The following is a 14,301-nucleotide window of genomic DNA, read 5'->3' on the forward strand; positions in this document are numbered from 1 at the left end:
GCAGGAGATGAGGTGGTTCTATTCTGGTGCGACACCAGACGCTCGCATATAGTTTTACTACGCAACCCGGCATTTTAGTTTCAATTATTAGCAAAGTTTAACAGAACATGTGGCACATGGCAATGTCACACATTGTTCGAGACTGGCTCGAGTACGCCCACTTGCGCCTGTGGTATCTAGTGTGAGCGCAACGGAGACCAATCCTTAGTCTAGCACTTAATACCTAATTTAAAGAGACAGTTAAATTTTTTTTTAATACCTGCTCTATTTTTAATATAAAAGCTAATAATTTATCTAATAAAAACACTATTCAACAGCGTTATACTTGACTATACAATTGTACCTATTAGTGACAAGAATAAAGAGTTATTCTTTAACTAGCTGACCCGACAGACGCTGTTCTGTCAATAGAACAAATATGATGTAAGTATTCAGGAATAATGTAGTATAAAGGCACCGGAAATGACTGTTATGTTATTTAATTCGTTAAAAATGAAACAAACAGGTATTTTTGAACTTCAACTACCGTTCCTTGTTGGAGTGGCCAAGACGGTGTGGGGGGAGGGTCGTAACAAATTAAGCACTTGTATGGTGTAAAAGAGTAAAATATCTAACTTGTGTAAACACCTTTTACATTACCGCTTTATAATTCTCAATTCTTTAAAGTATTAAGATGGATATAGTATATAGCATGAAAATCGGTGCAGTAGTTTTTAAGTTTATCGCGAACAGACAGTCTGAGCGAAGAACTTCGTACAATTATCTTTCCTTTCTTGGCGTGCGTCCGTGCATAACGGGATTTCGCTATGCCAACTTAATGGCTGACAGGCAGTATTGAGATAAAACCTTTCGGTGCAAATGCAACGGGCAACTACTAGTTGTTTTATAATATGTAGTGAATTAGTTATCCAAACAACAGAGGAGTTAGAGATACATATTTTTAGACGGCAATCCGAATAGATTGAGCCATCGCTCTTATTTTTGTGGAAGTATTATCGAAAAATATAAAATAGTGTATTATTAAGAATAATTCGTTTTTGAACTTGATGACTCGACTGCAAATGTCACGGGGATGATGGAATTAACATCGATACATAGCGGAGATTATAGTACAACCATAGAATATTGACTCTAAGTACAACCCGTACTCATTGATATACTTGGAAAGTACTTCTTCTGTTTTTAAAGACGACCACGCTCAGGCTCATCGGTCTGATGTGAACTGAAGCAAAATATTTATTAATTGGATTATCTGAGTTATTATTTTCGTTGCATATCAAAAATATTCAGAATTATTTCTATATTTGTTTTGTATTCTCTTTTTATAGCTTTTGAGGTAAAAACTTTGTTTGGCATGCCGCACACACATTTTTCGTTGGTAGCTGATCCGTCATGGTCTGAGATGAAAGGCTCCGTCACTATCTGTTCGTAGAGAGTATGTTAGGCTGATCCGTCAGGCTCTGAGGTGAAAGGCTCCGACGCGATCTGTACGTATGAAGTATGTTAAGGTGATCCGTCACTGTCCCAAAATCCAACGTCAAGCCGAAACGGGACGATAGGATAGATGGCAAACATCATCAGAAAAATCAGAAAAAATCCGTCCCACGTTCTTTAGAAATTATGAGCATGAAAAAAGAAGAGCAGATTTTCTCTATTTTTAATAAATTTTTATAATTGTGGTTAATTTGGTTATTTTTGTCCATTTGAAATATGTCGCCATAAAAAACTAAAAAAAAAAAGTAAATTCTTCAAGAAATATAAACGATATGGCAACCAGTATGATTACCTCACTTTTTCACTCCTAAGAAGAAGAGCAAACATTTTAGAACATGTGTGCTATGACTCATTCTTACAAAAAACGAGAACTCTTTTAGTCATGATCCAAAATCTTTTTGGACTTTCACTAAATTCAATAGTAATGCATCCAGTACATACCCTTCCTCGATGACATATGATGGTGTTTATGCGTCCACAGGTGAGGACGTATGTAATCTTTTTGCGACTTACTTTCAAGTGAACTTCCTGCCACCTTGTTTAAATAAAAGCCCGCCAACTCTGGATCACAGTGCTGTTAATAATATTAATAATATCGGATATATAATCATTGAACCGACCTTCGACAATTAAAGTCTTTAAATCTGGACAAAGCTGCTTGTCCAGATGATGTTCTAATAACTAGGTGCGCTGAAAGTTTAGTTCTCCCTCTTTGTATACTCTTCAGACGTTCGCTTAATGAAGGTCTCGTTCCTGGCTTGTGGAAATCTGCATTCGTAACACCCGTACATAAAGGGGGGGATAAATCTAACATAAAAACTATAGGCCCATATCCAAGTTATGTCTTTTGGCTAAAATTTTTGAGAGGGTCATACTCGAACAGATATATACTGCGCTGGTTTATTCCTGAACAACATGGATTCTTGAAGGTACGCTCGACTGTCTCGAATCTCCACATTGCAAATGACTATGTGACCTCTGTTATGGATTCTTGGCAACAGGTAGATGTGATTTATACAGACTTTAGTAAGGCTTTTGACCGTATTGACCATGACATCTTACTCCAGAAGCTTTACAGCGCAGGAATACATGGAAACTTGTTCCGATGGATTTCATCTTACATCACAAACCGATCACAAGCAGTTGCTATAAACGGATACTCCTCTAGATGGATGTTCAATTCATCAGGTATTCCTCAAGGCTCACTTCTAGGACCCCTTTTGTTTTCTATATTTCTTAATGATATTTCATCATGTTTCTCGCATTTAGGCACGTCCAATGACTCGATGACTGTCATCTTTTACAGGCAGACAGATAGATTCGATAATTATTGTAAAATTAATAAGTTAGATCTGAACGTCTATAAGTGCTTTGCAATGACCTTTTCTCGGAAAACGAATCTGATTAAATTCAATTACAATATTAAAAATACAGTTCTTGTGTATATTGATATAATGAAAGACTTTGGTGTCAAGAATTAATATAATGAGAGAAGGTGTTATCATGGACCCAAAATTGACCTTTAGTGAACATATAGATTTTATAATAAACAAGGCCTCTAAAGCTCTTGGGTTTGTTATAAGAACGTGTAGCAAGTTTAAAACACTTAAACCGATTAAAGTCCTGTATTTCTCTTATTTCCGTAGCATATTAGAATATTGCTCCGAAATTTGGACTCTATTCAAAAGCGATTTTTAAGATACCTACAGTATAAAAGTAACATACATGCTTCAAACTATGACGCTAAATGTAAAAAAAAATCACTTTCTTCCACTAAAATTGAGTAGAAATATTTCTGACATAGTACTTCAGTAAAATAGTTAACGATAAAGTAGATGTACCCCCTTTACTAAGTCAAATTAAGTTATGTATTCCTAAAAACAGCTGCGTAATCCCATCCCTATAATATCCGAAATTGACACATTTTTAACTCAACCTAGTGCTGTTGCACTAGGTTTAGCTACTAATACGGCATATGATGACCAAATTATACTTTCTCCCCTATTCAACAAAATCAATGTAATCTTTAATTATATTATTATTAACTGTAATTATGTAAACTTCTTGCTGGTATCTTTAAAATGTAGTTATTATAATATTATAGTTCTAATTCTATACTTAGTAATAATGTAATAGATTATAAGATAGCGTAACTCTCTAGTAATTTTAAAAACTAATTAGAATCATATATGTGAAAACTAGTTAATGGCTTTTTGTTATACAAATAGATGTCAACATGGTTATAAATAGCTGTAAATTTTCTTAATAAACAGCTCTGAATTATAGATCTTTCACCACAATAAAAAAAATATAACACAATGCCCCAAATTTTCTTAAAATTAGCACTTTTTGTCGAACAATGAATTTAACATTTTCAAAATAAATCGACTTTGACAGAGCCTCCTGAAAAAAATATACTAGAGTGCCTTCGCAAATGCTATCAAAATTTGGCGCCTTTAATCAGACTTCCAAAATGGTACAAAACTTGTTGGATTAATACTAAAAAAAATGTTAGTTAAAAATAAAACTTGAAGTAATCCGATTTGCACAAACTCTTTGTTGATCCTTAATTTTATGGCAGAATGGTGAGGAAAAGAGATGGATTGTGGTGTGGCCTCACTATCTATATCGTTCACTCTTTGGCATTATGTGCACCTTTCACTTTTTGAAGTGATTGCCGGATCAATGAATCGGTTCAGATCGACCTGAAGTGCCTTACGAGGAAGTAGTATTGCAAGAGGTCGTAGAGGACCCAAATGTTTCAGTTCGTGGAATTAAAGAACAAAAGCATATTTTTTAAATACATAACAAAAAATAAATACATTACAAATCTAAACTTTTCTTTTTTTTGTTCATAATCGTTTTTATCTAGAATTTTAACATTATCGGCTTTTGAAATGACTAAGTCTTCTTGACTTAATCTGTTTTGTAAAGAACGAAAAACATGTTTATCTGAATTATGTTGGTTATCTCTGATACTAGATGTTTTTTTTAAAGAGTCGTAATATGATATATAACGGCCATATCTTATTGATTTCAAACAGATGTCACTTCTGAATCTACTGCCAATTTATTTCGGGATTTTTGGTTAAGACCCGGTCTGATATAGTATTTAAGGCCTTTTTGTAGTAATTAAATTTCGGAGAAAGAAAATTGCGCTGTTGAAAGATTTAGAAATTGTTGGACAGTGTTTGATGCATCAACATGATAGGAATTATGATTTTGACTATCCCGTAACAACTGTGTCAACTTCCTAGACTGTGTTTGATATTTTTTCTGTATTAGTTAGTTAGTTGTATTGGCTAATTCACGGATATTATGTAGTTTGAATGATAACTCGGAATATAACACTTTCAAGTGAAGATAGAGATTGTCCCTAAATGAAAACTAATATCTGCACTCTTCATTTTTGTTTACATAATATTTGTTTACATTTATCTATGGCTATAGTACCTACTTGCATGCGAATGTGTGCTGGAACCGATGTTGATGTAATTAGGAATGACTTTTAAATGCTTACACTGTTGATTGAAATACACGTTTTAGGGTGCCAGACGCTTGGTCAACTTGATGTATAATTTCGCCTGTTCGGCTATACCTGCCGATTTAAGAAAATTTATTGAATTAGGTAGAAAATATTTTCTTAAGTGTAAATTCCGCTATGATTTGTCTTAAACATTACAAAATTTATGAACGGTGCGGGACTCGAACCCGCCACCTCTCGCGTTCCATGCGAGTATTCTCTCTATTTATTTTATGCTTAGCGCTGTCTCTCTCAGACAACTCAGTAGCGGGCCGGACCTTGCGGGCATCAACCCTCGTTAGAGTAAAAATATTCTTTGGAACGGCCACATCGCAACGGTAAGTACTGTGAATACCAAGATATAGCTATGCCGTACGTCTCAGAGACGTATGATTACCTTTAGTGTAACTTTTAAGAGTGATTAAAGTTTTTTTATTTAATTGTATTTTAATACATATTATTGTCGTGTTAAGGTACGGATCGTATAGTTATAAAATGGCGGATCAGAGAGAAGAAAGTGAAGAAAGAAAAGAAGAGCCAACCAAAAAACAGACGAATTTCCAAACTTGAATGTGATCTTTGCAAGAAACCTATTTGTGGAGATCGCAAAAAAGTTAGTTGTACCAAATGTTGCTAAACCATAATAATTTAAATATAACAAGTTACTTTAGTATACGATTTTTGTCTAAGATTCTTTTTAATTGAAATTGTATTGATTTCATAAAACTATATATAAACTCAAATATAAAGTTATAAAACTTAAAAAAAAGTATATATACATACTAGCTGACCCAGCAAACGTTGTATTGCCATATAAAGTAATTAAAAAATTATTTGGGTATAAAAACCAGGTGCAACCAATTCTCAGACCTACCAACGCTATCGTACCTACTACAATTATTGTATTCGATTGCCGCAAGATGGCAATCGACCCCTAATCGAACCCTATAGCGGATATGTGGATGGAACAGAATACTATAAAAATCGCGATAGAAAAATAGTTGTATCTGTTTTTAAATGCTGAATAATAATAAAATAAAATTAAAAAAAAGATGTTCTATTCTCAGACCTACCCAATATGCACACAAAATTTCATGAGAATCGGCCCAGCCCTTTCGCAGGAGTATAACTACAAACACCGCGACACGAGAATTTTGTATATTAGATTTACAATTTAAACAAAAGACGTATAATTTTCTTTACCATCATCCGTAATATGATTACCTTTCTAGGGTTATTATTTTGACACGTGTTTCACCTCTACACAAGTCATCCTGAGAAGTTGATTCGCCAAATTCTGGCACGAGACTCGTCGTGTACTGTCGTCTCGGGGGATGATGATCGAGGCAATAGCCTCCTGCATACTTATGAAGCCCTGGATATTATTATGTCCAGATCGTCGGGGTTGGGTTCTAGCGTCCACCCGGCACTAGACTGAACCGCTCTTTTATTCCCTCGTCACATGAATTGGTGATTGGTTGGTTGTTGTGACGTTTTAACCCCCGGAAGAGATACGTAATAATGGTGAAGAGACCAAGCTTCATTCAACAATGTAAACATGTTATTTATGTGTTTAATTATTTCTAACTGTTCCAACACATTTAAGCGGAAGTCATAGGTAGGTAAAATACGAAAACTAACTAAATCAAATGTTATTTTATTCTAATTTCAAAATTTTTACCCGTTTGATCTATATAAACGCCGTTGCACGTGTTATACCTTAATTTATAAACGCCGGATATTTCGGAATTATATATATTATATGTATATCGATTGATATTGTTTGTTCGAAGGACACCTTTATTGATTTTCTTAAATATTTTAGTGATTTTATCTGCTGTTGGACCAATATATGTCAAACTACCCACATATTTGGTATTCAAAGTATCATTACGTGGAAATGTACAAGGATTACTGGCAACATTTCCGTATCGGTCAACTTGGTTGTTAACCGACGTGACTGAAGTAGTAGCAGTAAATAACAGATGAAATGTATCCACAAAAAAATGCTCTACTTGGTTCATAAGGATTATTTTCTACTATGATATAACCTTCAAAAACCCGATCAAGTGAGAGTAGATGTCGCACACGAAGGGCTCCTTATCGTCATAAAAGCATTCTAGCTCTCTATAATTTTTAAGCTCTGGTACTTTTGTCAAAGAAACTTATTCATTTACTATTATCATGATAATGAATCTCCTGACTGCAGATGGAAAGACGTACGGGCGGATGGACTAACAGATAGTGGACTCTTATTAATAGGGTTTCCTCTGGATATGGAACTTTAAAAAAATGTACACCCACCTCAAAGGACAGCAATAAAATCGGAACGCAGCCTAGCGAAACTCTCTAAAAAAAAACCGATTCACTCGATTGTATAAAACGTGCAGTCATTTACAGATTGACAGATGACGGCTATAATCTTGTAAACAAAGGATTAAGCCGAAATCCACTACGTTTTAGGCAACTGTTCGCTTTCAAACTTAGCCAGGAAGACGTCCACTGCTGCCATATGCCCGTCGAACTAAGTGGCCTGCCCACTGCCACCTCAGTTTCGCAATCATTTGAGCTATGTCGGTAACTATGGTTCTCCTACGGATCTCCTCATTTCTGATTCGATCTCGAAGGGCATAGCCCTCTTCATTGCCCTCTGAGCGACCTTATAATTTTCTTTCTCTCGCGATACTGAGAATACTACTATTGCAAACTTATGTCAAATGACTGCATGTTTCATACGAATCTAAATTTCAATTTTACTTAAGAAGTCCCGTCTCTTATAACGTAGGAACGCTAGTTGCGATGTGCTGTCTCTCCTCCCGACCCCCACGCGCCCGCAGACCCGGTAGTCTCAACTCCTTACTTATGGTTTATGCACATAAAGGAGTGTGCCCATTACAACGTGACAGTGCTGTGAGCATGTCGGGCACTGATAGAAAAACAACATGTCCTGTTATGCCAACTAGACTGTATAACCAGCGTTTAACACGACACTTGTTGACACCACAGTATTATACATAGATTACGGAAATTTTACAAGTGCTTTCTGTGGGTTCATACTGCTGACATTGATATAGTGTTTGCTCTGCAAACAGGGCTGTTCGTGCTATATATCAGCCGAGTTATAGACAGTCTCTGAAAGAAAAATTTAAAGAAATAAATATTATGGCTGTTCATTGTCAGTACATTTATCAAAATTTAATAAACGTTCACAAAAATCGTCACCTTTTCACTCTTAATAGTGGTTTTCATTATTATAACACTAGAAATTAGGGATTGCTTGAAACTAATTCTAGTAGGCTTCATAAGATACATAATAGCTTTAAGGGTAAAGGTATACACTTTTATAATAAAGTCCCAGCCACTGTTCAGGCATTATCTATAAATGAATTTTATTTTTTTATTAAAAAATGTCTCCGTCGTAAATCCTATTACTCCACAGCTGAATATCTAAGTGATCAGTACAATATTGTATATTTTATTAAAAAGAGCGCTAAAAAAGAATGTTGGGAGAGTTTCTTGCGCCGCTCAGAGCGCCATTTGTTTCCGAAGTGGTAGTAGTATCTAGTATATTAGAAATAACATCAAAAAGAATTCTAAAGGAATAAATACTGACACAATAAATGCCTTCTATGCCATTTATTGCTGGCGGGACGACTGTCGCTGATGTTACTTTGAAACATACGTTACATCGTTTGTGACGCTTCCAATATTGAGGGACGTGTGCGCGAAATAAATGAAGACAAAACGAATTAATTAAGAATATCTAGTGGACAAAAACGCCATATATTTTTTTTTAGAAAAATTAACAGTTTAGTTGAATAAAAATATAATATTTAATTACTTACAGTACTACTTACATACCACTTAAATACTTACTGTACAAGTACATACGTACAATACAAGTTTAAAGTTAACTAAAATCGATCACTGTAAAGCATCCGCCGGTGGCCCGTGTTGCTCTATGCTGTAAAGAGATATGTTTGGGTGTGGTATTCAAAGTAATAATTAATTGCTACAAGTCCAAGTTATTTTTTGTTGTTCCCCATGTAAATTTTTTCATTCAGATTCAAATTTTATTTTTCAAAATAGGATATAATTTTTAATTGAACATCTAAACTTTTACCCATTCCAAAATGTAGCCTCAGATCTGAAAAGAACCTCAGCGGGCTTCTATATTTAAAAAAATTTTTGATTCAATCAAATTTATAATAGTCCGACGACGGTCGCTCCATTCTCAATCTGAGTTGACCTTAAAAAATCTTTTAACAATTATTCTTTTGAATTTAGTACATAATACATTTTTAAAAAGCATATACATTGCCCCACAAAAGACCTACTCGACTTAGCTTAGTAACAGGTTTATGTTTGTTCCTGTTGTCAATATTTTGATTATCACAGTTTCTGGAAAATTCGCTTATGTGCCTATTGTACATACATACATGACATTTTCAAGATTTTATTGAGAGGCAACAGTTAGTTTTTTAACGATTCTGTAGGACTTAGGTTATAAATAGCGCGAAAGGCCCTCTTCCATGAAAGCTAGCATACATCGCTTATACATAGAGTTGTTGATGACGTCAGATAGATGAGCTGTGCAATCGACGCCAAAATATCGCGATTTATGTTCTTATTAGAGGGTAGAAGTCAGGATTCCCATCCTCAACCAACATGCCTGTTTCATAAGGGCATGTATGGTTATACTAAGCAGCTGTCAGCTGTGGGTACGTAAACGTTAGCCAGAGCTGACCAGTACACACCTTAGCAGTAAGCTTTGAAGACTGGTATTTACATCCTGACTAAACTTAGTAAATCGGCGCGCAAGAATGTTTCCAATAACAGCAAGGGCCCTTCGTTCTCGCTCGATATCTTGCTCGCCTTGCAGCCGCTCCGTTAGCACGTGTCCTAAGTATTTGAACTGTTCAAAGCATTATTACATAACCGTTCCGTTTACATACAAAGGCCGGTAATGCTCCTGTAATTCCTCTGGTGTTGCAACAGAATGTGGGCGGCGTTGATAGCTTAACACCAGGTGACCCGTACGCTCGTTTGTCCTCCTATTCCATAAAAAAAACACCTCAGGTCCCCTATCCAGACCTCCACCCGAAGCGAATACCATGTATTGGAAACATTTCAGACCAAGAGCATTAACATAATGCTCACAGACCTTCCTTATCGAGGGACTGAGAAGCACCATATCATCAGAATAACTCAGATTATTCACACAAACATTTCCTACATGACATCCGCCTTTGGTGCCTCTGAGCTCCTCGATTAGACCATTTACATAGTGGTTACAAAGATCAGGAATGGTGACCGCCTCCACATTCTGACCTACCGTTAGATGATGCATCGCCCCACGTTACAGAGTTCGTTTTAATTGATCAAGTTAAAAGCGCGGCCAAGGTCTACCAAGCATTATATACTGACGTGTGACGTGTGTTGTGTAGTGACAGCTAGTACGAGTAGTAAGTTCTTTAGGCTGACAATAGCGGCGTCTGTCGCGTGACAGGCACGTTACAGCAGTCTCAGTGCAGATCACCTGTTTTAATCTTAAAAATAGACACAACTATTGTATCCATTAGAGCAGGGGTGATCAAACGGTCGATCACTTGCTCGCTTTTTGAGTCCATCTCGAGAAAAAAATCCGATCTAGAACTTTTCACAGATTTTGTTTTAGGTAACTAAAATTGGTAATTACGTACCTTTGATGACCTGAACATGACCTGAACATACTTTTCAAAAGATGGTATCTTTTGAAAAGTATGTTCAGGACATGCAGATTCAACATACAAAGTCATTCTTTAGTTAAGATTAGAACTTTAGACACTAGAACGCGTTTTGTTTTGTAAGAACCTATAAACTCGCAGTTTTTAATAGTTATGAGTTTTTTCATTGACATTTTAGAGCAGACCCACATTTACCTTGACAAAAAAAATGCATATTATTATGCGCAAAACTAATATCTATGTCATCGTTACACTCTACCTAGACGACAATTCTTCATCACACATACTTGAACCCTCTCAGAGACGATCGATAGTAGTGTAGCAATTTTGAGGGAGATCGCCAGCAGTTCAAGCTTGAGCACCCCTGCATTAGAGTTTCCGGTAAGAAGTAGGTATCCAAATTTGATACAAATATTAAAAAGACGACTTAAGTGATTATAGATTTTGTCACTGAACCAGAGTATATTCTCGATATTGAGCCCGTCATGTCCTGGAGATTTACCTCTCTTCATACTCATGATAACCTTTGAAATATCATCGCGTGTCAATTCCGTATTGTCATTATTACGACCCGCTGTAGGCTCGGGCATACACTCTACACTGAGAAGGTTAACTTTAAACCTTTTGGCAATAAGTTCCGCGACATCTACTGGCAACCCTCTACTGACTCAGGTAAGTTCTGTTTATAATTTAATTTCTTGGTTGCATTCCAAAATTTTACAAAGTTCATATTTCTGTTATAATATTAAAACCACTATCGTTTTAATACTCCCTTCGTTATTAAAACACCATTTATTTTATTTTTTTAAATACACTACGACTTGTGTCATAATGTTCTAATCCGCTGGAAGGCCTGCCAGCCAATGGTCCACCATCTAAAATAAAGCCTAACTTTGTGGCTATTTCTGACGTGATATCTCCAACCAGGTACTCTTTAGTCTCGTTGCTTTTTTTTTCTTTCCGTTTCTGTTCTCATGTCCACATGAGAACAGAAACCTTCTTCTTCCAAGAACTAACAATAGCTGCACTCTGCAGCACGTCAACAATGTGCCTGTTATAATTATCATTATTAAACAATACACTAACACCTATGTGTTGAAATGAAATATATTTATTGAGTCCAAATTGCGTCGAATATAACTATTAATATAGATGTTTGTAGTGTCTTGTATTCGGCTAATTTAAATTGGTGATTTTTCATGGTTATCATTTTATTTGGTCAGTCGATCTCTCGCCCCATGATACAAATATTTTTTGTATCGGGTGTACAGTAAATAATACAGTCTGTACTCTGTAGCGACCCCAGTGTATATCATACTCTAAAATAAGAAGTATTACAATGAAATATTATAATTTGATTGGTATAGCCGCAGACTGTGGAAGAGTTACCGTAGTTATACCTACTGTAATTTATTTATTTATTTATTAGAAAAGGCTTACCAACTAGACACACAATTAATATTATGACTACTTATAATATAAAATTTCTTATATTTATATTTGTATATCTAACTTATAGGTATGCACAGCGTTGCCTTCATTTATTATTGTAAGTTAAGTAATACTACTACAATATGTGTTTACTATTACTAAAAACTATAATTTAATATGTAAGAAAAACCCAAGCATTTTAAAATTTTTGTGAGCTATTTTGTCAATATGTTTATCAAATCTCAACTCCTCGTCTAAAATGACACCAAAATCATTGATATGGTTTATTTGATTTATTTGTATGCCATCAATATGATATTTACTCTCCAATTTCTTTCGTTTCCTAGAAAATTTTATAAAATGACATTTGGACGCATTGAGTTCCATCAAGTTATTTTTACACCATAACATTACACGATGGATATCATTCTGTAGTTTCGTTTGATCCTCTGAACAAGTAACTGTACGATATATTTTTAAGTCATCTGCATATAACTCGTAATTTGATTCTTGAATACTTTTTGAAATATCGTTTATAAACAGTGTAAACAATGATGGTCCCAAATTAGAGCCTTGAGGAACGCCAGATGTTTGTTGAAATTCTCTAGATTAGACCCACTTATTTTAACTACTTGTGGTCGATGAGCTAAATATGATTCTAATCATACCAATACACTTTCTGAGAAGCAGTATGCATCTCTTAGCTTCTTTATTAGCAGGGTGTGGTCGACTTTGTCAAACGCCTTACTAAAATCTGTATACACAGCGTCAACCTCCTTATCATTGCTCATTTCAGTTATAACAGAATCAGTAAAACACATCAAATTTGTAAGGGTTGATCGTAATACATCATATACAGGCGTTGTTGTACGTCCGGTAATCTGTCGAACACTAGCGGTCGTTTTCAAAAACATATCTATCCTTAGTTTAACTTAATAGACGTTGACAAATCTATACTTTTACGCTTAGGTACTTATATTTCAATAAGCTAATGACAGATAGCATTGGACTATAAATATATTGGACATAACTATGGATAGATAAGATCTTGTCAATAAACGGTGACAGCAATGTATCCGTAAGTTAAACTAAGAGTAGATAGGTTATTGAAAACGGCCGTAGATTACTACTTACTTGCTGTTGGTATAAAACTCACCTGTGAAGCGATATGGTCAACGTGGCTCTTATAGCCCAAATACATGGTCGAATTTGGTAAGGCCGGTCCGGTGGACATGGGTGGGCACCTCACAAATGGTCTGGAAGCTAATTATAATAATTTTGTGTGATGAACATGCGATATACCATTGAATATTATGGTCCGCTACCAGAGCACGATGTTGGTCGATGAGGGAACGGTCCTGTTTTATTTCTTTCCTTTAGGGACCATAATAATATAATTATTATAATGAATTACAATCTAGCCTTAACTAATAAGTAATTCTACTCAACTTAAACTGCTAGATAGATTAAACTAAGAATGGGTCCATTTACACATTTCTTAATGTCTCTATTAAGGGGAAGTCACTTTGTTCATGTGTCTTTTATAACATCACTATTTTTATATTGTATTACACTAATTCACTAGCACTACCCTATCTCAAATGGTTTTGTTCGTCTAAGTCTTCTTACTATATATGTTATCAAGGAGCGTGGTTGCCTCGACGTTCACGTTATGGTAAAGTCTATGTTGATGATCTTCAGCGTATTTTTGGATAACTTTGCCAATGAACTCGATGTTAAGGTCCCAATGGAGTTCGCTGTTTCGAATGTACCAAGGTGCGTTCTAACGTGCGGAACTGTCTAGTGGACGTAACTTTTATTGCCTTATTTGTATAATACGATATAGGGCACACTGTAGATGAAACCCCGCTACACATTCTCTCTGAATGTGATCCTTTAATGCGTAAACGTAGCATCTCTTTGGGAAGTCCAATTCTTCAACCATTTGAGATACGTCAGCTAACTGCAAAAGACATAATAAGATTCATGAAAAGAATCAATTTTTGCAGTGAGCTATAGTTAACAGTGGCTATCACAATTGATCACATTGGTCGCAGTGTAACAGATCTGAACTGAACTGGATTAAAGTCACTTTACAAACCATAACCATAGGGTCACTGCTCCAAC

The sequence above is a fragment of the Leptidea sinapis genome, chromosome 36 (genome assembly GCF_905404315.1).
Source record: "Leptidea sinapis chromosome 36, ilLepSina1.1, whole genome shotgun sequence".
In the NCBI taxonomy this organism is placed as follows: domain Eukaryota; kingdom Metazoa; phylum Arthropoda; class Insecta; order Lepidoptera; family Pieridae; genus Leptidea; species Leptidea sinapis.